The following is a 26,333-nucleotide window of genomic DNA, read 5'->3' as shown; positions in this document are numbered from 1 at the left end:
CCTCAGGTAATCAAATACCTTATGTTTTACCAATTATTTTTTAAATAATGGTGTAATAGAGATACTTCCAGGAAAAAAATGTTATTTGTTGGTGGCACCACTATCTTAAGAAATACTCATGGAAGTTCTTCACACTAAAAGCAAGTGACATCATAAGTAATACAGATGCAAGGCTGGATGTCAGCAAGATGGTGGAATAAGGTTTTAGTGCACTTATGCCCATACCTTGAAACATCAATTTGAACAATTATTCACCAGAAAATACCTTTACAAAAGAAAAGCAAGCAGGTAAGAGCACCTGAGTATAGTACAGAAATAAGACTCACTTATAAGAAGGTAGGAAAGACAATTTTACATTACTCACATTGCCTCTCCTTCAATCCCAGGCAGCACAACCTGGAGAGAAATATCCTTTGCTTGGAAGGAGGAGGGAAGTAAGCCAATAGCATTTCACCTCAGATTTCAATAAATAGGCCCACCCTAGTAACATCCAGAAGGAGCAGACCCCAATAGCACCATCCCCCAGGCCAGCCTAAGTGGTCCCACACTTCAAGCTTGCTCCAGTATTCTCCAGTGCTGTATTAGAAACCAGACCCTAGGAGTATCCCTGAGGATCCAGGTTCTCAGGCTTCTATGGTCCTAGGGCCCAGGCAAACCCTTAAGGATCCAGCCACTAGAAGACTACCTAAATATACCTAGACTCCAGGCAGCCTTAGGGATCACAGTCACCATAGTTCTAGGTACAAATAGGGCAAATATCCTAATCCCAGGTGCCAGATTGGCACCCACAAATTCAAGATCCATACCTGTCACAATACCTACTATATTAGAACCAGGGTCCAGGCCTGTTCTAGCAGATTCTAAATTCAAGCCGGCCCCAATAAACACTGTAGCCAGGCTGGACCCAATGGACTAAGCTTTACATTCATAAAGACTCAAGTTCCTGACCAACCTCTCAGACACAGGATCCAGGTCCAATCCTACAGACACAGAGTATGGGCCTGACTCATTACTAGGCCAGACCCTATAATCTAAGCTCTAATCCTATTCCAGTACACCTAGCCCCATAACTATATCAGCAACTAGTTGGTGCCTGAATACTCAGGCTCAAAGTCTATCACAGTGCCAGGAATGTGGCTCAGTGGTTGAGTGCACAAAAGCAGCAAAAGAAGCATATCACATATAAGGAAGTTCCAATAGGCTAGCAACAAACTTACTAGCAGAAACTACAAACCTAAAAAAATGAGATGATATATTCTAAATGTTGAAGTTAAAACAAAAACAAAAAACAAAGAATACTCTTCTCAGAAAAACTGTCCTTCAGAAATGAAGATTCAAAATTGTTCCAGTCAAAAGCTGAGAGTTCACCACCAGATCTAGCTTAATGGGAGCTCTTTGAGTAGAAAAAAAATAAATGATGCTAATTTGTAGAGAGAAAAAAATATGAAAGTACAAAACCCACTCATAAATATAATAATCAAATACAGAATACTCATTTGTAATGATTGTATGTAAATCACGTATCTTTAGAAGGTTAAAAGGTAATGCTATGAAAAATAGGAGGATTGCAAGTTCAAATCCAGCCTCCGCAACTTATCAAAGCCCTAAGTAACTTAGAAAGACCCTGTTTCAAAATAATAAAAAGGGCTAGAGATGTGGCTCAGTGCCCCTGGTTTCTAATCCCTAGTACAAAAAAAAAAGTAAAGTTACAGTAATTGGTAAGGATACACAATATAAAATACATTAATTATGACAATAAAAGTATAAAATGTGGGGAGAATAAAGTAAAAAATCTTAGTTTTTTAAAATGCTAATTTCAGTTATTAGTAGCTTAAAATAGCCTATTATAAATATGAGACATTTAACCAAGGGCTCATGACCAACACAAACAAACAAAAACAAAAACAAAAACAAAAAAAACTGCAGTACACAAACAAGATAAAAAAAATAGGAATCAAAACATGCCACTAGAAAAAGGTACCAGGGCTGAAGATATAGCTCAGTTGTAGAGTACTTGCCTCACCTGCACAAGGCCCGGGGTTCAATCCCTAGCACTACCAAAAAAAGAAAGAAAAAAGCACCAAATCCAAAGGACATCAAAAGAGGAAGAACAAAGGACATCAAACAAATTCAGTAAAGTACAAAATGACATCTAAGTCCTTACCAATCAATAATGATTTTGAACACAAATGGATAAAATTTCTCAAATAAAAGACAGAGTGGTAAAATGATCTTAAAAACACCCAATTATACATGCTCCCTATAAGACACTGACTTCATCTTTAAGGAAACCCACTGAAAGTGAAAAGATGAAAATAAAATCATGAATACCAATACCAGAGAAATAGAAAGGATCATAAACTATTACTACAAATGACTACACACCCACAAACTGAATAACCTAAAAGAAAAATTCCTACATACAAACCCACCAAGATTAAATCATGAAAAGAACATCTGAATATCAGATGAAGTAATGAGATTCAATCAGTAAAAGAAAAGTTCATGACCTGATGGCTTCATTGATACATTCTACTAATCATTTAGAGAAGAACTTACACCAGTACTTCCCAAACTTTTCAAAATCTTGAAATTCTTCCAAACTTATAAGGCCAACATTACCCTGAGGTCAAAGTCAGACAAGGATACAACAAGAAAATAAAAAAATTACTTCAATATCCCTGCTGAACATGGATATAAAAATCCTCAAAAAAGTAATAAAAATCTAGCAATACAGTGAAAAGATCACTCAAAATGATCAAGTGGGATTTTATTTCAGGAATACAAGTATGATTTATATACATAAGTCAGTTAATGTGATAAAATGAAGGGCAAAAACCCTATAATCATCTTATGGAGGCAGATAAAGCATAGGACAAAAATTCAATATCCTTTCATGATTAAGAACTCTCAATAAAATAGGTAAAAAAAAGGAAGACCCTTACACAATAGGCCCACAATTAGCATCACAATCAATGGGAAAAAGTTAAAAAAAATTTCCCTGTGAGATCAGGAATAAGGAAGACCACTCTTACCTCTTCTTTTTTTTTTCTTTTTAAATAATTTTATTTATTTTTTAATTTGTTTTAATTAGTTACACATGACAGTACAATGACTTTGACATATCATACATTTGAATCAGATGGGATATAATATCTCATTTTTCTGAGTATACAGGTTGCAGAATCACATTGGTCATGCATTCACATATATACACACAGTAATAATAATGTCTGTTTCATTCTACTATCCTCCCTCCTCCTACTGAAATGACACCCACCTCACACACACACACTATGTTAAGGACAACATTCAAAAATTATATCATAGTGGACTATGGATTTATCTGTTTTCAAATATTGGCATTAGCCAATGTCGTACTGAAGCTGACTTGACCCAGCTTGCAAAAGGATTACCTCTTCTTCTTAACACAGAATTAGAAGTCCTAACCACAGCAATTAGGCAAAATACAGATATAAAAGGCACCCTAACAGGAAAGGAAGAAGTGAAATTATCTGTTTGCTAATGACATGATCATATATGGAAAACTTTAAAGATTCTACCAGAAAACATTAGAACTGATAAACAAATTCAGTAAGTTGCAGGATATAAAAGCCACATTAAAAAATCAGTAGTGTTTCCATACATTAAACACTTTTCATAAACAAAAAAAACCTGACTTACAAAAACAAAAGAATAAAATACACAAGAGAAAGTGTAACTGCAAAGATGATCTATATACAAAAGACTGTTACAAAGCACCGAGGAAAGAAATTCAAAGACAAAAAGGTGTGCATTGTCTGAGCATTAGAAAACTTAATATTGTTGAAATGTCCACACTACCGAAAGCTATGTATAGAATCAATGCATCCTCCTCAAAATTTCAATGTCCTTTTTCACAGACATAGAAAAAACAATTTTAAAATTATTATGAACCATAAAATAATACAGCCAAACAATCTCGAGCAAAAAGAACAAAGGTAGGAGAATGATACTACCTGCTACATTTATAGTACAAAGCTACAATAACCAAAACAGCATGGTACTGTCACAAAAAATAGACATAATGATCAATGGTATGAAAAAGTCTGAGGATAAATCTATGCATTCACAGAAAACTGATTTTCAATAAAGATGGTAAGAACACACAATAGTACCTTAGATAAATGGCACCAAAAAAAACTGGCTATCCATATACACAAAATTGTATCCTTATATAAAGCCATGTTTAAAAATAACTCCAAATTGATAAAAGACCTGGTAATGTAAAATAATAGAAGAAAAGTTCCATGACATTGGTAGGTGATTATTTTTTACATATGGCTCATAAAGCACAAGTAACAATAACAAAAACAGACAAACACAATTACATGAAACTAAAAAGCTTCTGTACAGTAAAGGAAAAAAATGTAAAGAGAAAACCCACATAATGGGAGAAAATATCTTTAAACCACATATCTGATAAAGGCTTAATAATCCATAATACATAAGAAACTCAAATTTAAAGCAAGAGATCAATTTAAAAAAGGGCAAATGACTAGAATACACATTTTTCAAAAGAAGATATGGCTAACAGATGTATGAAAAAATGCTTAACATCACTAATCAGGGAAATGCAAATAAAATCCATAATGAAATTTATCAGCTCACATTTGACAGGAGGCTACTAACAAAAGAACAAAAGATAACTTGGTGAGAGCATGGACAAAAAGGAACACCGGTATGCTTTTGATCAGAAACGTATAGTGCAGCCATTATGGAGAGTGGTCCAGTTCTTTAAAAAAACCTACATAATGAAACTACTATGATCTAGCAATCCCCTCACTGAGAATATATGCAAAAGAACTGGGATTAATGTCATAAAGATATCTGCACTCCCAAGCTCACTGCATCACTATTCACAACAGCTAAGACATGGAGTCAACCAAATGTCCACTGACACATAAATGGATAAAGCAAATAAGGTATATACACACTAGAATGCTATTTAGTCTTAAAAAATAAAAAAGGAAACTCTGTCATTTGTGACAATATGAATGAATATGGAGTACATTATGTTAAGTGAAATAACCAAGGCACCAAAAGACAAATACAGCATGATTTCACTCATGTATGGAATATTTAAAAAGTCAAACTCACAGAAGTAGAATAGAATAGTGGTTCCAGAGACTCAGGGAATGAGGAGGGGCTGGGGAGATACTGTTCAAAAAGTATACACTTTCAGCTAAATAGGAGGAACAGGTTTTTTGTATCTACTGCACAGCATCGTTACTACAGTAATACACACACACACATAAATGTTGGCGGGGATGTGGGGGAAAAGGCACACTCATACATTGCTGGTAGGACTGCAAAGTGGTGTAACCAATCAGGAGAGCAGTATGAAGATTCCTTAGAAAACTGGGAATGGAACCACCATTTGACCCAGCTATCCCACTCCTGGGTCTATATACAAAGGACTTAAAATCGACATACTATAGTAACACAGCCACGTCAATGTTCATAGCAGCTCAATTCACAGTAGCTAAACTGTGGAAGCAACCTAGATGCCCTTCAATAGATAAATAGATAAAGAAACTGTGGTATATATACTCAATGGAATATTACTCAGCAATAAAAGAGAATAAAATTATGGCATTTGCAGGTAAATGGATGGAGATGGAGATCATCATGCTAAGCAAAGTAAGCCAGTCCCCCAAAACCAAAGGCCAACTGTTCTCTCTAATAAGTAGATACTGATCCATAATGAGGGAGGAGGAGGCATGGGAAAAATGGAGGGACTTTGATTGGCAAAGGGTAGGGAGGGTACATGGGGGCAGGAAAGATAGTGTAATGAGATGGACATTATTATCCTAGGTACATATATGAGTGAACATATATGGTTGTACACACTATATCGTGTACAACCATAGAAATGTAAAGTTGTGCTTCAATTGTGTACAATGAATCAAAATGCATTCTGCTGTCATATATACATAATTAAGAAAAAAAAATAATTAATTTTAAAAGAGGGGGCTGCTGGGGATGTGGGTTGTGGTTAAGCACCACTGGGTTTAATCCCTGGTACAAAAAAAAAATGCAATTACAATTTGCTCATTAAAAGTAACAAAATTTAACTCACCTTCTGTGTTCTCAATCATATCAAGTTTAAGTGCCTTTGTTCCATCAAAGCAATATGCCTTGATGGAGTTCAATCCAAATAATGAAGCATTCTGCTTGATTTTTTCTATTTTGTTGGATATTTTGTCCAGTGCTATTACTTCTCCCTTATATAAAAAATCAAAAGTAGTCATGAAAAAACAAAAAAAAAAACAGATGAAAAATTAGTATTCCCCACTATCCTCTCATTCCTACTCTACAAACTCATTGAACAAACATATCAAATTTACAGCAAATAACTTAAGTGTTTCCTTTTAAAAGATATCCTTGCAATAATTATTCTTTCTTTTTTTTATTGTTGGTTGTTCAAAACATTACATAGTTCTTGACATATCATATTTCACACTTTGATTCAAGTGGGTTATGAACTCCCATTTTTACCCCGTATACAGATTGCAGAATCACATCAGTTACACTTCCATTGATTTACATATTGCCATACTAGTGTCTGTTGTATTCTGCTGCCTTTCCTATCCTCCACTATCCCCCCTCCCCTCCACTCCCCTCCCCTCTTCTCTCTCTACCCCCTCTACTGTAATTCATTTCTCCCCCTTGTATTATTTTTCCTTTTTCCCTCACTTCCTCTTGTATGTAATTTTGTATAACCCTGAGGGTCTCCTTCCATTTCCATGCAATTTCCCTTCTCTCTCGCTTTCCCTCCCACCTCTCATCCCTGTTTAATGTTAATCTTCTTCTCATGCTCTTAGTCCCTACTGTTCTTAGTTACTATCCTTATATCAAAGAAGACATTTGGCATTTGTTTTTTAGGGATTGGCTGGCTTCACTTAGCATAATCTGCTCTAATACATCCATTTCCCTCCAAATTCTATGATTTTGTCATTTTTTAATGCAGAGTAATACTCCATTGTATATAAATGCCACATTTTTTTATCCATTCATCTATTGAAGGGCATCTAGGTTGGTTCCACAGTCTTGCTATTGTGAATTGTGCTGCTATGAACATTGATGTAGCATTGTTCCTGTAGCATGCTCTTTTTAGGTCTTTAGGGAATAGACCAAGAAGGGGAATAGCTGGGTCAAATAGTGGTTCCATTCCCAGCTTTCCAAGAAATCTCCATACTGCTTTCCAAATTGGTTGCACCAATTTGCAGTCCCACCAACAATGAACAAGTGTACCCTTTTCCCCAAGTCCTCGCCAGCACTTGTTGTTCTTTGACTTCCTAATGGCTGCAAGTCTTACTGGAGTGAGATGGTATCTTAGGGTGGTTTTGATTTGCATTTCTCTGACTGCTAGCAATGTTGAGCATTTTTTCATGTACTTGTTGATTGATTGTATGTCCTCCTTTGAGAAGTGTCTGTTCAGGTCCTTGGTTAATCTTTCTTATAGTTAGCTACTTTTAATCAATAGAAATCAAAACTGAAAATAGTGTTTGCAATCTTCAAGAAGCTCAAAAACACCTATTGAAAGTAAACATCAAAAATCACCAATTTGATGTGACTTCCTCACCTCTCAAAAAGGATGAACTAATGTATGAGACATCTAACTTAAAGTGCCTTTATATGCCAATAAAGGTTACTTATAAAATTGATAGTCATTTTAATATTTTTGAGCTAGTCACATAAAATTCCTATAAATTCTTGCAACTAAAGGCAGAAAAAGAAGAGCCAAAACCTCTGTACATCCCAGCAAAATATTCTGGAATTGATATTAAAAACACTTCAAAATTACTTTATATGATAAAATTTGTGTTAAGTTAAGAAAGATGACAATTTTAAGAATGCATTGTAATACTTTAAAATGTACTATGAAATGATTACTGCAAAAATGGTGCAATTGACTTTTCTATGTATTTTCTTTTGTTCCTTTTGCATATATCATCTGTCTATGATATATGCCTCAGGGGCATAGACTGATAACATAAAATTTGCTAATAATGTCCCTAGATTTTTTTTTGGTTTTCATCACTTTAATATTGTGTTTGAATATTTTTCAAAATGTTCATATTTACTTGTCTTCTTTACCTCGATGTGATTTTTACCCAGCATTATGAAACTGGCTGAAAATGAATATATCGATAATATTCAGATTCTCTTTGGAAAGACTTTACTAGAGAGAATAAAGTATGTATGAATAATAGCCATCAGGCAAATATAATAAACATGTCATAAATTAAAAGGCGGTTATTTTCACTGTCAGATCATATCATAATCAATCTGTACATTTTTTAAATATTTATTTTTTAGTTGTAGTTGGACACAATACCTTTATTTTATTTATTTATTTATTTATTATGTGGTGCTGAGGATCAAACCCAGGGCCTTGAACATGCTGGGAAAATGTACTACTGCTGAGCCACTATCCCAGTCCCTCAATCTGCATATTTAAAGTTTCAAGAAAACTGAAAAAGGATTTGCATTAAAATCTATAGTCACAAAATAAACCCTTCTATTTCATGAGCTTTATTTTAAACACTGTTGGCATTTTTTTTTAAGAAACACTATTGGTATTTAATATATTTATCCTTCAAGAGTTTTTCCTGCCACTACTTAAGTTCCTATTAGGCAAAGAAGAGTATAATTAAACACATAAATATATCAATGCTTTATCCCCAGTATCTAACACAAAGTAAGTACTAAAGAGTGTTCAACCAACCAATCAAGGGCTTTAGACTGAGAAACTGGTAAGTATTCAGATTTTAGGTACCATTTAGTTTTATAGAGTTTGAAACAAAAGATGGCATCAGATGGCTAAATACTTCTCCAATTAAATAAAATTGTAGGCTATAAGGCTATAATGAGTTTTGAAAACAGATAAAACCAGTCCATGATAAAGCACTTTGCAAATATACATTCATAGGAAAACAATAAGATCTCAACCAAAGTTATCCAAGATCACACTTACCTGCATTGTTACAAAGAAGCATATTTTATAATTAAACTAAATAAGATTTAAGATACTCAAGATGCACACATTCTGTAAGTATTTATATGTGTTTATTTATGTATTATATATATCTATGTATATAGATATCAACATATACATTTCCACCCTGATAATATACTCTCAATATTTAGTGGTAGAATAGTTAGAACAAGGGCAAAACTTTAAAAGAAAGAATATGAAAAGATCTCTTAAATGTTTCAAACTTAATTATATGAGGAAAGAATTGTATTTTATAATGTAGAGTAAATTGAGGATTCAATTGGGTCTTTAGATAGTCTTCACAAATAATTGTTTACTGAACTTAATGTTTGGTGAACTGACATAATTGAACAATTTTCACTTTGGATAAATCTGATGTGTTTTCTAAGTTACAGTCTACCCTCACCACTGAAATAGGTAATACATCAAATAGTTTTGTTATGAAGATAGTCTTACCTGATCATGCATTAGTGTTGCTATATGTGTTGTTTTGCCTCCAGGAGCTGCACACAAATCTAGAATCTTCTCTCCAGGTTGAGGATTTAAAACATGAGTTACTACAGCAGACGGCAAATTCTGAAAAGAAAAAAAAGCATCGATGCAATAGATTATCAATGATTTTAAATCATTTTTAATTTCAGAACCAGAGAATATAAAGAAATCTTCAGTGTAAATTCAGTACAGCATCCCCAAATTTGTTAAGAGTACAATTTCTATAAATATACTAATGTCAGGAGATCAGTATTCCTAGAGTATCCTACGACCTCACACAATACATCTACCTGCACATAAACACATAGGACACATTTTCCAGTCAATTCAGGGTCCTTCCCTGATGTTTTCTGGGTATCAGCAAAACAATAATTATTATTATTATTTTTTTTACTTCCAGTGGTTCTCAATATTTGAGAGAATAAAATATGAGAATGCTCTGGCTCTTTTTCTAAAAAAGTAGACTTTACAATTTGCGGGCACCGCATCATCTAACGTAAGAATCCTCGATTTACACTAAATTCACACAGAAGTCATGTTTGTGTTCCTATCTCCATGATACCCACAACAAAATGTTGTGGGTATCATGGAGATAGCAGTAGGTAATATTAAATCATTGTTATTTGAATTATTATATAAAGACTGCTATTTCAGGACAATAGCCCTGAGTAAGACAGGTGTAATATTATCACAAAATAATCCATTTTTAAATATTTCTTGGGCAAGGGGAAGCAAATAAATAGAGGCCAACAAACATGAAGTAATTTTTAAAGCCAAAAGTTTTCAATTTCTACCAAAATACTTAAAATTATATCCATAAGTACACCCTCTACAACTGACAAGGTTGCAATCTTCCCAAAGGAATCCAAGATTAGCAATTCAAAAAGGAAGATCCATGGTGAAAAAGCAGTTATGAATGAGCAAGTTTTCCCTGTGACTATACAAAGCATTAAAATCAATGTAATTTAGGGCATATGAAAAGCAATTCTTTACACTAAAGACTAAAACCTATTTACAAATAGTTCATCTTCATGGGCCTAATTTATTCCAACAATACTTAAAAACTGAACTCCAAAACAGAACATTAAAGCATGTGGCTACTAAAAATTGTTTGATGCTTTATCTAGAGATAGCTGATAAAGCTTCACTCATAATTATTACAATCTAGCATTCCTCTCCCACATTACTTTCTTTAGTTTGCTCCACAGGGCCACAGTATTACTGTCTTTTAACATACTAAACCTGTTTCCTTCTCCAATTAGAATAGACACACCAGAAAATAAGGGTGTGGATTGTTTGTCTAAATATTTCTACTATATCATCAACATGTATATGCATCTTGCATATAATGAATGCTCAATAAATATTTGTCAAGTAAATAAATGAATCAGTGCCCTGAGCTCTAGCCACTGGCCACAGTCTTGGTGTCCCATTGCAGCCATGTACCGTAGCTGTTGAGTTGCATTTTGCCTCTGCCATGTGTCCCTTTGCCAAAAGCACCAAAACCTACAAAGGGGAGCCCATGCCTGTTATTATAAATACGGGAGTGTGTAGGAAAATATCTCCCATTGAAAATATCTCAGCCAGGAGAAAAAGAAGACAATAAAATTAGAGATGGAAAAACAGATACTATCCCAGACATCACTGAAATTCAAAGGATTACTAAGGACTTTTGAAAATTTATATTGCAATAAACTGGAATGATACAAATTTCTAGACAGATATGACCTACATTGAACCAAGGGGCTATAGAAAACCTAAACAGACCAAGAGCTAACAATAAGATCAACACAGTAATAAAAAGCTCCAACAAAGAAACCCATATACAACCACAAGATTGGGATACTAATTAGAATAAGATGTACTCCATGTTTGTATAACTGACAAATTATACTCTACTCTCATGTAACTAAAAAGAATGAGCAATTTTTTAAAAAGAAAAATAATAAATAAATTGCTGAAGGGGATAAAAAAACATGACCAGATGGTTTCTTGGCTAATTCTACCAGACCTTTGAAGAACTAATGCCAACACTTTTCAAATTATTATATGAAAGAGAAAGTGAAGGAACCCTTCCAAATTTATTCTATGAAGTCATTTTCTCTAAAATAAGGACCAAGACAAGGATGTCAACTCTTACCACAACCATTCAATATAGTACTTGAAATTTTAACCAGAGCAATTAGGCAAGAAAATAAAAGGGACATCCTGATCCCCAAACTAGGACACATTCATGAACAAATATTAAAGACCAAATTCCCTGATGTATGCAACCCAGATGGAAGAATACTTAATAAAATATTAGCAATTCGAATTAAACACGTTAACAATATTGTATATCATGATCAAGATGATTTCATTCCAGGGATACAGGCATGGTTCAACATATGCGAATCAATAAATTAATTAATCACATATAGAATTTAAAAAAGGTCTCCAACAAAATTTAACACCCATTCATGTTAAAAACATTGAAGAAACTTACCTCAATGTCATAAAGGTATATATAACAAACCCAAAGCTAATATCATCCTAAACAAAACAAAAAAAAAAAACAGAACATTTCCTCTACAGTCACGAACAAGATAAGGACATTGACACTTACCACTACTATTCAATATAGTACTTGAAATTGTAGTCAGAGCAATTAGGCAAAAGAAAGAAAAAAAAAGGATAGAAAAAGAAGAAGTCAAACTATCACTGTTTGCAGATGATATCTTAAACTTAAGAGATTCAAGAAACCACTAGAAAATGACTACATCTGATAAATTTATTAAAATAGCAGGATTAAAAAAAAATCAGGGGCTGGGGTTATGGCACAGCGGTAGAGTGCTCACCTAGCACATGTGAGGCGCTGTGTTCTATCCTCAGCACCGGGTTCCATCCTCAGCATCACATAAATAAAAAATAAAAGATATTGTGACACCAGAACTGGGGAGGGAGGAGGAAATCAATATACAAAAATCAATAGCTTTTCTATACAGCAACAATAAATCCACTGAAAAATAAATCAGGAAAGCAATTCCATTCATAGTAGTTTCAAAAACAAACAAACAAAAACTTAGAAACAAATCTAACCAAGCAGAAAGCCTCTATAATGAAAATTACAGAACACTGAAGAAAAAAATTGAAGACAACACTACTAGATGAAAAGACCTGCCCTGTTCTTGTTTAGACAAAATTAATGCTGTTAAAATGACCACATTACCAAAAGCAATCTACAGATTCAATGCATATTGAATAGTAATGACAAAATAGCAATGACATCCTTCACAGATCCAGGGGGGAAAAAATTCTAAAATTCATATGGACGAATAAAAGATCTAGAGTAGCTAAAGCAATCCTGAGCAAAAAGAGCAATACCAGGGGCATAATACCCAATATCAAATTATATTAGAACTATAGTAACAAAAATTACACAGTACTGACAGAGAGAGAGAGAGAGAGAGAGAGAGAGAGAGAGAGAGAGAGAGACAGACAGACAGACAGACAGAAGGAGGTGGGGGAGAGACATGTAGATCAGAACAGAAGACACAGAGACAAGTCCACCCTGGTACAGTCACCTGATCCTTGGCAAAAGGATCAGAAATATGTTAGAAGAGAGACAATCTTTTTAACAAATGATGCTGGCAAAACTATGTACCCATATAGAAAGATGAAACCAGATCACTATCTTTCACACTGCACAAAAGTCAACTCAGAATGAATCAGACTTGTCCAGCATGGTAGCACATGCCTGCAATCCCAGCAGCTCAGGAGGTCGAGGCAGGAGGATCACAGCCTCAGCAATGGCGAGGTGCTAACCAACTCAGTGAGAGCCTGTCTTTAAATCAAAATGGCTCAGTGGTTGAGTGCCCGTAAATTCAGTCCCCAGTACACCACCCCCAACCCCACCCGAAAAAAAAAAAAAAAAAAAACAGAATCAAAATTAGGAATTACACCAGAAACTTTCAAGCTGTCTGTTTTTATGTCAGTACCATTCAATTATTGTTACTACAGTATAATTTGAAATTAGGTATTGTAATGCCTCCAGGATAGCTCTTTTTACTCAGGATTGTTTTTGCTACTTTGGGTGTTTTATTCTTCCATATGAATTTTAAGATTAATTTTTTCTAGTTCCTGAGGATGTCATTGCCATCTTAACTGGAAATGCATTTTTATCTGTAGATTGCTTTTAGTAATATTACCTTTTTAACAATATTAATACTCTAAACAAGAACAGCAGAGGTCTTTTCGTCTTCTTCTGTCTCTAAGAACACATCAGTTAAACATGCTAATATATACATACAGGCAACAACTTCCTCAATAGAACTCCCAAAGCATAGCAAATACCAAGAATAAATGGGATAACATTAAGTTACAAAGCTTCTGCACAGCAAGTAAATAATTAAGAGTACAAAGAAAGCATACAAAATGAAAGAAAGTATTTACAAATTACTCTTCTGACACAATCAATATGCAGAATATATAAAGAACTCCAAAAGGACCCCCAAAATAATAATCCAATCAATAAGTGGGCAAATGAACTAAACAGACATTTCTCAAATGAAATATGAATTTAAGACAAATATGAAGAAAATGTTCACTATTTTTAGTCAGAAAATGCAAGTCAAAACAATACTGAGATTTCATCACATTCTAGTTAGAATGGCAATCATCAAAAATACAATAATACATGAGGATGTGTATGGGAGTGTAATATTTATACACTGTTGGTGGAACTGTAAATTAGTGTACTCACATTGAAATTGATAGGGAGGCTTCTCAAAAGACTAGGAATGGAACCACTATATGAAATACCACTCCTTGGTATTTCTCAAAAAAAAAAAAAAACTGATCAGTATACTATAGTGAAAAAACTGATTAGTATACCGTAGTGAAACATGCATACCCACGTTTATAGTAGCACAATTCACAATAGCCCCACTATAGAACCAGCCTAGGTGTCTGTCCATCAACAGATGAATGAGTGAAGAAAATGTGATATATATACACACACAAAGGAGTTTTACTCAGCCATAAAGAAAAATGAAGAAAAATTAATGGTACTGGAAGACATGATATTGACTTAAATAAGCCAGACTTGGAAAGCCAAGGGTCATGTTTTCTCTCACACCTGGAAGCTATAAAGAAAAAGGAGGGGAAAGAAAGCAGGGTGTCTCATTAAAATAGGAGACTAGTAGACAAGAAGACAGAGACCAGGGAGAGACAAAGGGGACATACTGGGGAATGAAATTTATGTTAAATGCACATACAAATATATCACAATAAATTCCACTATTATGTATAATCAATGTACCAATAAAAATTGCAAAAAAATACTTTTTGTGAAGTTCAAAATTAAAAAAAAAATTTAAATAAAAGATTTCTAGTATCTACTCTAGACCTACTGAATTAAATTCTCCAGAGAGATATCAGCCCTGATATGCGGTATTCTTCTGCCAAACAAAGTAATCCCAGTCTAATCAAAAGAAGACATTAGAAAATTCCTAAGAGAGTCTACAAAATAGCTTAGTCTCAAAACTATGGAGGTTTTAGAAATAAGGAACGACAGCCACTACCCAGGCCAGAAGAGATTAAGAATAAACAATGGGGGCTGGGGATGTGGCTCAAGCGGTAGCGCGCTCGCCTGGCATGCATGCGGCCCGGGTTCGATCCTCAGCACCACATACCAACAAAGATGTTGTGTCCGCCGAGAACTAAAAAATAAATATTAAAAATTCTCTCTCTCTCTCTCTCTCTTTAAAAAAAAAGAATAAACAATGGTTAAATGCAGCCTGGGATCCTACAGACACGCACACAAAAAGAGGTTAAGGGAGAAACTGGTGAAATATGAATCAAATTTAGAGTTTATTGTAATATGGTATACACATTTGGAGTGCTGTAATATACATGGGATACTGTTTAATGGTTTAATGTATCAGTTTTTGTTTGTTTTGAATGACATAGCAATCTCACTATTACCCAGGCTGGTCTTAAACTTGTGGGCTCTAGTGTTCTTCCCAGCTTAATTTCCCAAGAACCACTGTTGGTTTTCTAAGCAATGACAAATGTACCATCATAATTTGTTACTAATTAGAATTTTTTAAACTATAAAAATATTGAAAAAAGAAAAAAACTTGTTACTATTAGGGGAAACTAGGCAAAGAGCATACAAGAATTCTTGTATTATCTCTGTAATTCTTAAATTCCACTCTGTAATTCCAAAATAAAACTTTATTTAATTAGGAAATCTCCAAGAACAGATCCTAGGTACCTACAAGTTCTTTTAAGTTCTAGAAGTGTTTTGATGCATACTAATTTATTCCAGAGTCCTGATAACCAGCATGAAGGAATTATAAAATTTGTGAGACATCAAGACTCTGTAGGCTGAAACCTACGAAAGAACTTGAATATCTTTTAGACATCATGTTGCTTCCTAAAACCACAATGCAATGATATGCTATGTCTACTATCAGCCTCTTAGCTTTTAGAGAAGAATGGAAACTGACACCTAAAAGCAAGCAGAATTTTCAATTTGACATTGAAGTGTCAGTATCTATTTCAATGACCTGAAGCTCTTGAAAAGTGCTTTGAGATGATACTTCTCACATCATTATACTTTTGGTCTTTTAATTGACATCTAGACTTTATAGTCCTTTGTTCATGTTTGTCTGAAAAGGCTATTGGATTATTTTTTTTTTAATTTTTTTTTTTTAATATTTATTTCTTAGTTCTCGGCGGACACAACATCTTTGTTGGTATGTGGTGCTGAGGATCGAACCCGGGCCGCACGCATGCCAGGGGAGCGTGCTACCGCTTGAGCCACATCCCCAGCCCCCAAGCTATTGGATTATTTAGAAATTCCAAATTTGTTCAATTACCATTACCTGTAAATATGAGAACTTTTCTATTTGTGAAAAGAAATTCAAGGACCATAATGATTCTTTAAGATGGACATTCTTCTTAAAATAAACTTACTATTCTTCTTTTGGAAATGTTTCTTTAAATATATATATATATATATATATATATATATATATATATATATATATATATATATATATATATTTATATTGAGTCATATATATTTTAGTTGTAGGTGGACACAATATCTTTATTTCATTTTTATGTGGTGCTGAGGATCAAACCCAGTATGCTAGGCGAGTACTCTATCTCGGAGCCACATCCCCAGCCACTGGATATGTTTCTTTTTTTTTAATTTTTTTTTTATTGTTGGTTGTTCAAAACATTACATAGTTCTTGACATATCATATTTCACATTATGATTCAAGTGGGTTATGAACTCCCATTTTTACCCCGTATACAGATTGCAGAATCACATCAGTTACACTTCCATTGATTTACATATTGCCATACTAGTGTCTGTTGTATTCTGCTGCCTTTCCTATCCTCCACTATCCCCCCTCCCCTCCACTCCCCTCCCCTCTTCTCTCTCTACCCCCTCTACTGTAATTCATTTCTCCCCCTTGTATTATTTTTTCCTTTCCCCTCACTTCCTCTTGTATGTAATTTTGTATAACCCTGAGGGTCTCCTTCCATTTCCATGCAATTTCGCTTCCCTCTCACTTTCCCTCCCACCTCTCATCCCTGTTTAATGTTAATCATCTTCTCATGCTCTTAGTCCCTACTCTGTTCTTAGTTACTATCCTTATATCAAAGAAGACATTTGGCATTTGTTTTTTAGGGATTGGCTGGCTTCACTTAGCATAATCTGCTCTAATGCCATCCATTTCCCTCCAAATTCTATGATTTTGTCATTTTTTAATGCAGAGTAATACTCCATTGTGTATAGATGCCACATTTTTTTATCCATTCATCTATTAAAGGGCATCTGTGGACCAATGGTACAGAATAGAGGACACAGAAACCAATTCACAAAACTACAACTATCTTATATTTGATAAAGGGGCTAAAAGCATGCAATGGAGGAAGGATAGCATCTTCAACAAATGGTTCTGGGAAAACTGGAAATCCATATGCATCAAAATGAAACTGAATCCCTTTCTCTCGCCATGCACAAAAGTTAACTCAAAATGGATCAAGGAGCTTGATATCAAATCAGAGACACAGCGTCTGATAGAAGAAAAAGTTGGCTACGAGCTACATACTGTGGGGTCGGGCCCCAAATTCCTCAATAGGACACCCATAGCACAAGAGTTAATAACTAGAATCAACAAATGGGACTTACTCAAACTAAAAAGTTTTTTCTCAGCAAAAGAAACAATAAGAGAGGTAAATAGGGAGCCTACGTCCTGGGAACAAATCTTTACTCCTCACACTTCAGATAGAGCCCTAATATCCAGAGTATACAAAGAACTCAAAAAATTAGACAATAAGATAACAAATAACCCAATCAACAAATGGGCCAAGGACCTGAACAGACACTTCTCAGAGGAGGACATACTATCAATCAACAAGCACATGAAAAAATGCTCAGCATCACTAGCAGTCAGAGAAATGCAAATCAAAACCACCCTAAGATACCATCTCACTCCAGTAAGATTGGCAGCCATTAGGAAGCCAAACAACAAGTGCTGGCGAGGATATGGGGAAAAGGGTACACTTGTACATTGTTGGTGGGACTGCAAATTGGTGCAGCCAATTTGGAAAGCAGTATGGAGATTTCTTGGAAAGCTGGGAATGGAATCACCATTTGACCCAGCTATTCCCCTTCTTGGTCTATTCCCTAAAGACCTAAAAAGAGCATGCTACAGGGACACTGCTACATCGATGTTCATAGCAGCACAATTCACAATAGCAAGACTGTGGATATGTTTCTTAAGGAAACTGTTATTTCCTGGTCTGGCCTGCACTAAATTAAGCTATTTAGATTTCACTGTATCAGATATGACCCAATTAAAAATGTGGTGGTTCTGAATTAGTCTGTAAAGGGCAAGAAATTTATTGATTGGTGCTGGGGATTGAACCCAGGGGCGCTTTACCATTGAGCCCCGACCCCAGTCAATTTTATTTTAAGACACCATCTTGCTAAGTTGCTGAGGCTGACCTTAAACTTAACAAGGCTCCTGTCTCAGTATTCCAAGTCTGGAATTACAGGTGTGTATCCTCTTGTCTAGCTTGTAAAAGGAAATTTAATCATGTACAAACTAAACACTAGACAAGGATTTCTGGGAAGTTGTAAAAGAAGTATTTGGGAAACTTAAGGACTATGTGAATTACCTGGAGCCCCCACTTACTCAGCTCAGAACCTGCATTTGAAACAGGCCCTGCAAGTGATTCAGATCTTCCAAGAGTCACACTGTAAGCATTGGCATATGGTCAAGAGCAAAGGCTTTAAGTCAGAAAGACCTACATTCAAATTCTGGCTTTCTTGATTTATATGTGGCAATCAGCAAACCCTAATTTAGCCACTAGAAAATTACTGAGTGTCTACTATGTGCACACACTTTAATTCTCTAGGCTTCCATTTCCTTGTCTATGAAACTGAAGGTTTACAAGTAGCGTATGAAAAAGTGTATCCAGAACACTCAGCATGACACATGGAATGCAATACCCACTCAATTAAGTGCTAGCTGGTATTACCATTTTCATTTTTAATAAGTTTACTGGCCAAAGATCATCAATGTACATTTTATACAATAAAACAGCTTTCATTAGGGAAGTGACAAAAATTCTACCCTCAGATACAAAAGATTCATTCTAGCTATAACATGTCATGTTCCTTGTCATTAAGTGATAAAGAATATGACTTTATGATGCTACTTGAATATTTTGAATCATAAACTGTTTCACAATTTATATTTTATGTACTTGTCAAGTTGATCTTAAGGTTACAGGTGAGGGAAAGTAGTGATCCTAGTATAAGTATCAAAAAATATATAAAAATTGCACTATACTGATTTTTCTCTTTTCCAAAGTCAAAACTAAATCATGGGATAAGCAGGTATATGGCCCTTTCTTTTACTGAAGAGAGAAATAATATTGTATTAGATTCTGCAAGCAATGATGCATGGCTGTATTGTCAGATGATCACAAGTGTTTGAAGATGGATTATACAACAAATAAGCAAAAACCAAAAATTAAGCAAACAAAATGACCAAAAATGATGCACAAGCCATTGTGTATTAGGTTATAGAGTCTAATATTTCACATTATTAATAATGTGCCAATAGATGACAATATAAATCATTTTCTGATTATTCACCACGGAAATTATTTCTGAATTTGTAAATAACTTTTGGTTTAATACTAGAAAGAGAATAAAGCACATGGCAACTGAACTTAAGTTTGTAATCAGACTCTACCAACTACTAGTGGTGTGAAGTTGGCCAAAAACAGATCTGGTTTTCAGTATCTTCATCTTATATTGAGAAAATCATCATGTAACCAGCAAATAGTAACAAATGAGTTAATGAATGAAAGTGCTTACTAAACTGGAAAAGGCAAACCAGATGACTTATTACTGCAACTGATATCCATCTCATAAATCTGATATCATTAAACCATTAAAATCTTACTAAAAGAGACAAATGGAACACTTAAATGAACATCAAATGTGTGCATTATTTAGGGACTGACATTCTTAGATGGAAAGCAGTAATTTTAGTGTCATAAAGTCACCTTTGAATAAAGGAGAGAGAAAAAGATTTTCAAAAAATGTATTAAGGAAAAAAGCAGGAACACTCAGATTTTCCCTGTTTAATCAAAATATATATAAATAGACCACAAGAAATATTTTAATATGTTTTTAGTAAAAACACTGAGATTTAGAGTTATCCACCAAAATATATTTCAATGTCATACATATTTTTCTTCTATAGATACTTACCTGTAAAAATAATAACTGGGCAGTACATTGTCAAACGAAGGGCTGAGATATATTGGTTCTGTCATTCTTATGCCTATACCTCTGAAAAAGAGGAAATCTAACATTAGTGTGTACAAACTACATAGTACATATTTCTATGAATATATTCAAGTAGCATGTCAAATATAAAATTATTTGCCTTTTTTAACACTAAAATACTTTGAATAGTCCTGAGAATTGTTTGTGAATGTTTACCTTGAGTAGGGTAAAAGAGCCCATCAGAATCAAAAGGAAAAAAATAAATAAGTTTTTAATTTAGGCACAAGAGTTTCTTTAGATATCTTAATAAACTAAAAAGCCAAGAACATCTGATTTTTGATTCATTCTAATCTTTTTGGTAACTGACTTACAGTAACTTAGTCTATCTAATTAATCAACATTTCATGAATGATCGAGTTTATAAGATACTCTACTCAGTACCTGTATGAAAAATGAAAAAAATACCTAGAATCATGCTGAGCAATGCAAAGACTATTGCTTTGCCAGTCTCCCACCTCTGGGTTAACCAGGCTCCCACCCCTGGGTTAATCAGGCTCCCCTGGCTGCACATCTACATACTACATTCTCATATCAACTTTTTATAGAATAACTGCCCAAGTGTTGACACAATCCCAATATGACCTTTTCTACCTATGTCCCATTTTATGAGTGGCAGTGGAGCTGATCAGAACAGCAAGGGGCCAGGACACAGATGGCATAGTAGACAGTGATTCATAAAGACAAACAATGCAATCAAAGATAGTCAGAGACTATTAAAGGGGGGAGAGAGGGCATACAAACACTGTCAGAGAAAGTCAATATTTTTTTTTTTTTGTAATAGCTGCTTTCTACTCCTATCAATAAAGGAAACATTCAGAACACTGATCCGAAAACATTATTCAACACAGTAATAGGAACCACCACAAATAAAAGAATTGAGAGTATACCATTAATAATGAACTAAAATATCAATCCCCTATTACAGACTCAAAGAGAAACAGAAGACATTTGCATGATTTTCATACTCCCAAAGCCTTTTAAGGAGAACACAATTTAGAAAGTATTGCTATCTAAATATAGGAAATTCAATAATTTGTTTCTTCAGAGGAGTTTTAATTAGACAGAAAAACTGCTGTAACATGAAAAACACTGTTCCAGGAATCAGGGATATGGTCTAGTTCTAGATGGATAAATGCAGAGATCTCAGTATGTCCATGTCAACTTTGGAGAAATGAAGATGTCTACAGTATTCTACAACAAGCTGAAAGAACTAAGTAAAATAAGAACAAACAAATTGTTCACAGAAATATTCATGTGAATACTGATTTTCTGGTAAATTTTTTTATTTAAAAGACCTATTTCTGCTGGGTGTGGTTGTGCACACCTGTAATCTCACCTACTCAAGACACCAAGGCAGGAGGCTTATAAATTCATGGCTTGGCAAGTTAGTTACACCCTGTCTCAAAAATAAAGGGCTAGGGATATAAATTAGTGGCAGAGTGCCCCTTCTTTCAATCCCTAGAATCAAAGGGAAATTTTTTTTTTGTATTAAAATCACAAACTTTTTTCCCCACAAAATTTGAATGTTAAACTGATCTAGATGAGTCATCTAATTCACTCTCTATCAAGGTAAGTACTGTTCCTCAAAGATGCAAAAATTATTAAAATTCAAAGGACAAGTAAAATTTTGACAATTAGCATGTGACTGGTTGCTTAGGTAGGCTTTTTAACCTATTTACTGTTTTTACCCAAAAGTATTTTTTTTCCCAAAAAATCATGGGATTATGGATTAAATAATTTTTTTCCATTTGATTTTTTACATTGTGTACACTATTTTTAAACCACCCAAAGGATGTTTATTCCTCCCATAGCACTGAATACCATACTTCATTTCAGGTAGCCCACTGAAGATTTCTTTGCGGCTTAGTTCAGAAATCCCATTTCCAATAAATACTTTTGTTCCATCAAATTCTTTGGCTCCTTTCTTACATTTCCCTTTAACATCGGAGTACACAGAAATAACATCTCCAGCTTTCATAACTAGGAAAGGAAGAAAACCAGATTACATTAACCCATGTTCTAGGAGAAAAACAAAACGTTCTTCAAGCTACAATCAGGGTCTCTAGGGACATAAACAATGGAAATAAGCCATTTAAATTTGCTAATTATCTCAATATAATCCTTACAGAGAAATCTTTTGGCTTTAAAATATTCCCAACAATAAATCTAAATGGAGAAATTTTTCAGTGAAAACAAAAGAGTAGTCTTTAAAACATCCTTTTAGTTGGAAATGTTCAACTGAGCAAAGGAAGATATTTTCCATATAAATTATGATCCCCAAACCTCACATTCTTTAAAAGATTTCCTGTAAATCTTTGTATCTTAGCTTAATATGCAAAAGCTCTTTAAGTTTCCTTCCAAAGGAAGATTCCTCAAAAATGTATGCTAAGAGCTGGGCATGGAACACATGTCTGTAACCCCAGCAGCTTGCGAGGTTGAGGCAGGAGGATACTGAGTTGAAAGCCAGCCTCAGCAACAGCAAGTCGCTAAGCAACTCCAAGGCCCTAAGACATTGTCTCTAAATAAAATACAAAATAGTGCTGGGAATGTGGCTCAGTGATCCAGTGCCCCTGAGTTTAATCCTTGATATGAAAAACAACAACAAAAATAATGTATGTTAAGATTCCTCAAAACGAAATTTCTAAAAAAAAAATTAATTTGAAGGCCAGACAAAAACAAACATAGGCCCAATCTGGTCTGCAGGAAGTAGTCTGACAATTCTGATGTAGATCAAAATATTTACTTCCTATGCAAGATAATCAAATCCCAGAGAAGAATAAGATTGCAATAGATTAAAACTTGTGGCTTAGTGGCAGATTGCTTGCCTTGTATGTGTGGGACACTGGGTTTGATCCTTAGTACCACATAAAAATAAATAAATAGTGCCTTGTGATTTCAAATCCAATAAGATACCAGTTAACCATGGGATCTTAACTTAGTAAGCATATGCAATATGCTGTCAACTGAGTGAATAAATTAAGAATATCACATTTCACCTAATGTTCAGATTCCAAGTTCTACATATTACCCTCACAAATTACACGAGAGAAGCCTGAGGTTTTAAGGCAACAGAGTTGAGAATACAAAACAGAATCTCACTTACACTGTCTACTAATCAGTAATGACTCCTTAAACAAATATCACCATGTAAATACTTATGTTCAGAGAAAACAATTGTCAGAAAGCTTTATGGGCATGCTTACTTTGTTAGTCCTTATCAGGTAAACTCCTCACTGGCTATGTTAAATGCTAAGCTTGAAAAATACATAACAAAGGTAAATTTGAACAACATCTCAATGAAATATACCAAATTTTCCATTTGAAAATACACATGATTTTTAGGGAACCCTAAAACTTATACTTACATTTTGAAGCTGACATGATTCCTGGAACATAGACATGAGCTCCTCTTAATACTGCATTACCACATTGGGCTCCAACGATGGCTTCATACTGCTGTCTTTTTATATTCTTTCTATGAATAGTAAAAGAAATTTAACAGTAATATTCCTCCAACGCCTACAAACATTTTCAATGTTTCAGTATGAACTCTACATAAATAATTTCTTTAGCCTCGACTTTCCTGAATAAACAAGAGAAAGCTGAATTGAAAGGAATAGAAAACAACAACAACAACAAAAAAAAACTGAGCATTTGAGAAAACAATTGAAAGAGGTCCATCTAGTGGAAGGAAGGAGAGTGGCATAAAAATCTGTTAATCACTTAATAAGCATTACTATTTTCATATTGCACTGTGATACTTTTGCTGCTTTCAAAGACTAAAACAGAGAAATATGCAAGAAATTAAAAACATTTCTAGGGCCGAGGATGTGGCTCTGTGGTACAGTACTTAACATGAGTGCAGCACTGGGATCAATCCGAAGAGAACACACAAAAGAAGAGGAAAGAGTAAGATTTCTAAAGTGGTAAATTGTTGCATGGAAAATTGTGACTTTTTTTTAAATCTAGACAGATAAATCTTTTCTATACAACATTTTTGAGTTCTTTTTCAATTTCTCATATTCTTTATACCACTAAAATCTGGCATCATTTCTAATATTAGGTGAGATTTTTTCCAAAGATCAAAGGTCCTAATGTGATCAATCTTCAATAAAAATTCTGAGCAGAGTCTCTCATGAGCTTCCCTGGTTGGCAACATTTCACACATGAATCATGTCCCATAATCTTTCCTTGAAATCCAATTATCAAACCTCACTACACTTCTCAACTTTACACTACCTGATCCCACCTATTCACGTTGCTCAAGCACACCATGGTTTCTACTTGCCTTGCACTCTACCCATTGGCAAGTTCATTATTTCAATAATCACTTGGTTGATAATCCCAAATAGCTGAGATTATCAGGCACATGCCAGTAGTACCAGCTACCTGGGAGGCTCATATAGGAGAATCACTTGAGCCCACAAGTTTAATAGCAGCCTAGGCAACAGAGCAAGGTCCAATTTTACTGAAATAATAAAGCCACAAATTCTAATGTTCAGTCTTTCTAGACTGATATTTTGAATTACTTGCAGGTAGCTATATATAGATGTCTCAGAGTAACTTCAAACTCAGCAAGTCTCACACAATATTTTTCTCTCCTATATTCCTCAGATGACCTCAAATCGTCTTTTTTTTCCTTTGTACCAGGGTTTAAACCCAGGGGTGCTCTAACACCTCTCTTGCTCTAACACCCTCTAACCAGGATACAGCAAGACCTCACCAAGCACCTGCACCTTATTCTCAGATTCCCCACCCACTGGAACTGTGAGAAATTTCTGTTCTTTATAAATTACTATCCCAAAATACGTTTGAACCTCTTCTTCCTAAGCCTTGACTTTCCTTGAGTTATGGAATGCTACCTCAAGTTTTGACTTTTTTTTTCTTTTGGGTACCAGGGATTGAGCTCAGGGACACTCCACTATTGAGACACATCCCCAGCCTTATTTTGTATTTTATTTAGGGATAGGGTCTGAGTTATTTAGCACCTCACAGTTGCTGAGGCTGGCTTTGAACTCACGATCCTCCTGCTTCAGCCTCCCGAGACAATAGGAGATGTGTGTCACCATGCCCAGCTTGACTGACTTCTTGGGTCTAGCACCTGACTTCACACATACATCATCTCTTTACTTGTTACTGATGCAGTTTCCTTTTACCTTTAATTACTTTCAGCACTTTATGTCTTTGGTGTTCTACAGTTTCACTCTGAAGTACTTAGACATGCATTGTTTTACTTTTGGGTTCAGACTTGTACTTCTTAAATTTGTCTTTCATCAATTCTAGAAAATTCTTAATGCTTTCATTATAGTCTTATCTCCATTATTTCTGTTCTTTATATCTGGGACTCATTAGAAATATAAGCTGTCTTTTCATTCCATTTACCATTAATCAATTTCAATTTCATATTTCTAATTTCTTTATCTCTGCTGCATTCTGGATCATTTCCTGAATCATCACCTAATTCAATAATTGTATCAGTTAGGTCTAAGTTTAGTTTGTGGAGTGAATTCTTAATTTTAACAATATTTCTATGAATTATTTATCAATTCTACCTTTTTGTCTTATTCTTTTGTTTTTAATCAGTTAGGAAAACTGATTTATATCCTCTACCAGAAAGTTCTGTTAGAATTTAGGGGACTCTATTTCTGTAGTCTACTGAACACACTAATTTTCACTATGATAGTCTGATTCCTAAATTATCTTTTAAGGATGAGAAAAGTGTGAGGTTTGGCTTAAAAGTGTGTCATTCTAGAATGATTTTGATTGGTTTGTGCCAAGTAGTGGAAGAATTGGCTTGGGACCCAATTTATATGTCAATTTCCCAGAATGTAGATTTCAAAACCATTTGAGTAATAAGATTTGAATTCCAAGCCTTTGTGAGGTATGGAACCATAGTGCATTATCAGAATTTTTTTTCTCTAACCTAGA

General features: G+C 34.5%; 1 pseudogene across 1 annotated transcript in view; it reads right to left on the bottom strand.

The window, feature by feature from the left end:
• LOC308640461 (tRNA (cytosine(72)-C(5))-methyltransferase NSUN6-like) overlaps positions 1-26,333 on the bottom strand; it is a 45,754-nt pseudogene that overhangs the window by 6,169 nt on the left and 13,252 nt on the right. The window contains exons 4-8 of the transcript XR_014024356.1: positions 23,771-23,880; positions 22,232-22,385; positions 20,328-20,408; positions 9,500-9,619; positions 6,122-6,266 (exon numbers count right to left, since the gene is read on the bottom strand). The product of XR_014024356.1 is annotated as a tRNA (cytosine(72)-C(5))-methyltransferase NSUN6-like (transcript). The remainder of the gene's footprint in view (positions 1-6,121; positions 6,267-9,499; positions 9,620-20,327; positions 20,409-22,231; positions 22,386-23,770; positions 23,881-26,333) is intronic.

The sequence above is a fragment of the Spermophilus citellus genome, assembly GCF_964194105.1.
Source record: "Spermophilus citellus genome assembly, contig: SCAFFOLD_58, whole genome shotgun sequence".
Classification (NCBI taxonomy): Eukaryota; Metazoa; Chordata; class Mammalia; order Rodentia; family Sciuridae; genus Spermophilus; species Spermophilus citellus.
This window is presented reverse-complemented; position numbering and strand designations above follow the sequence as displayed.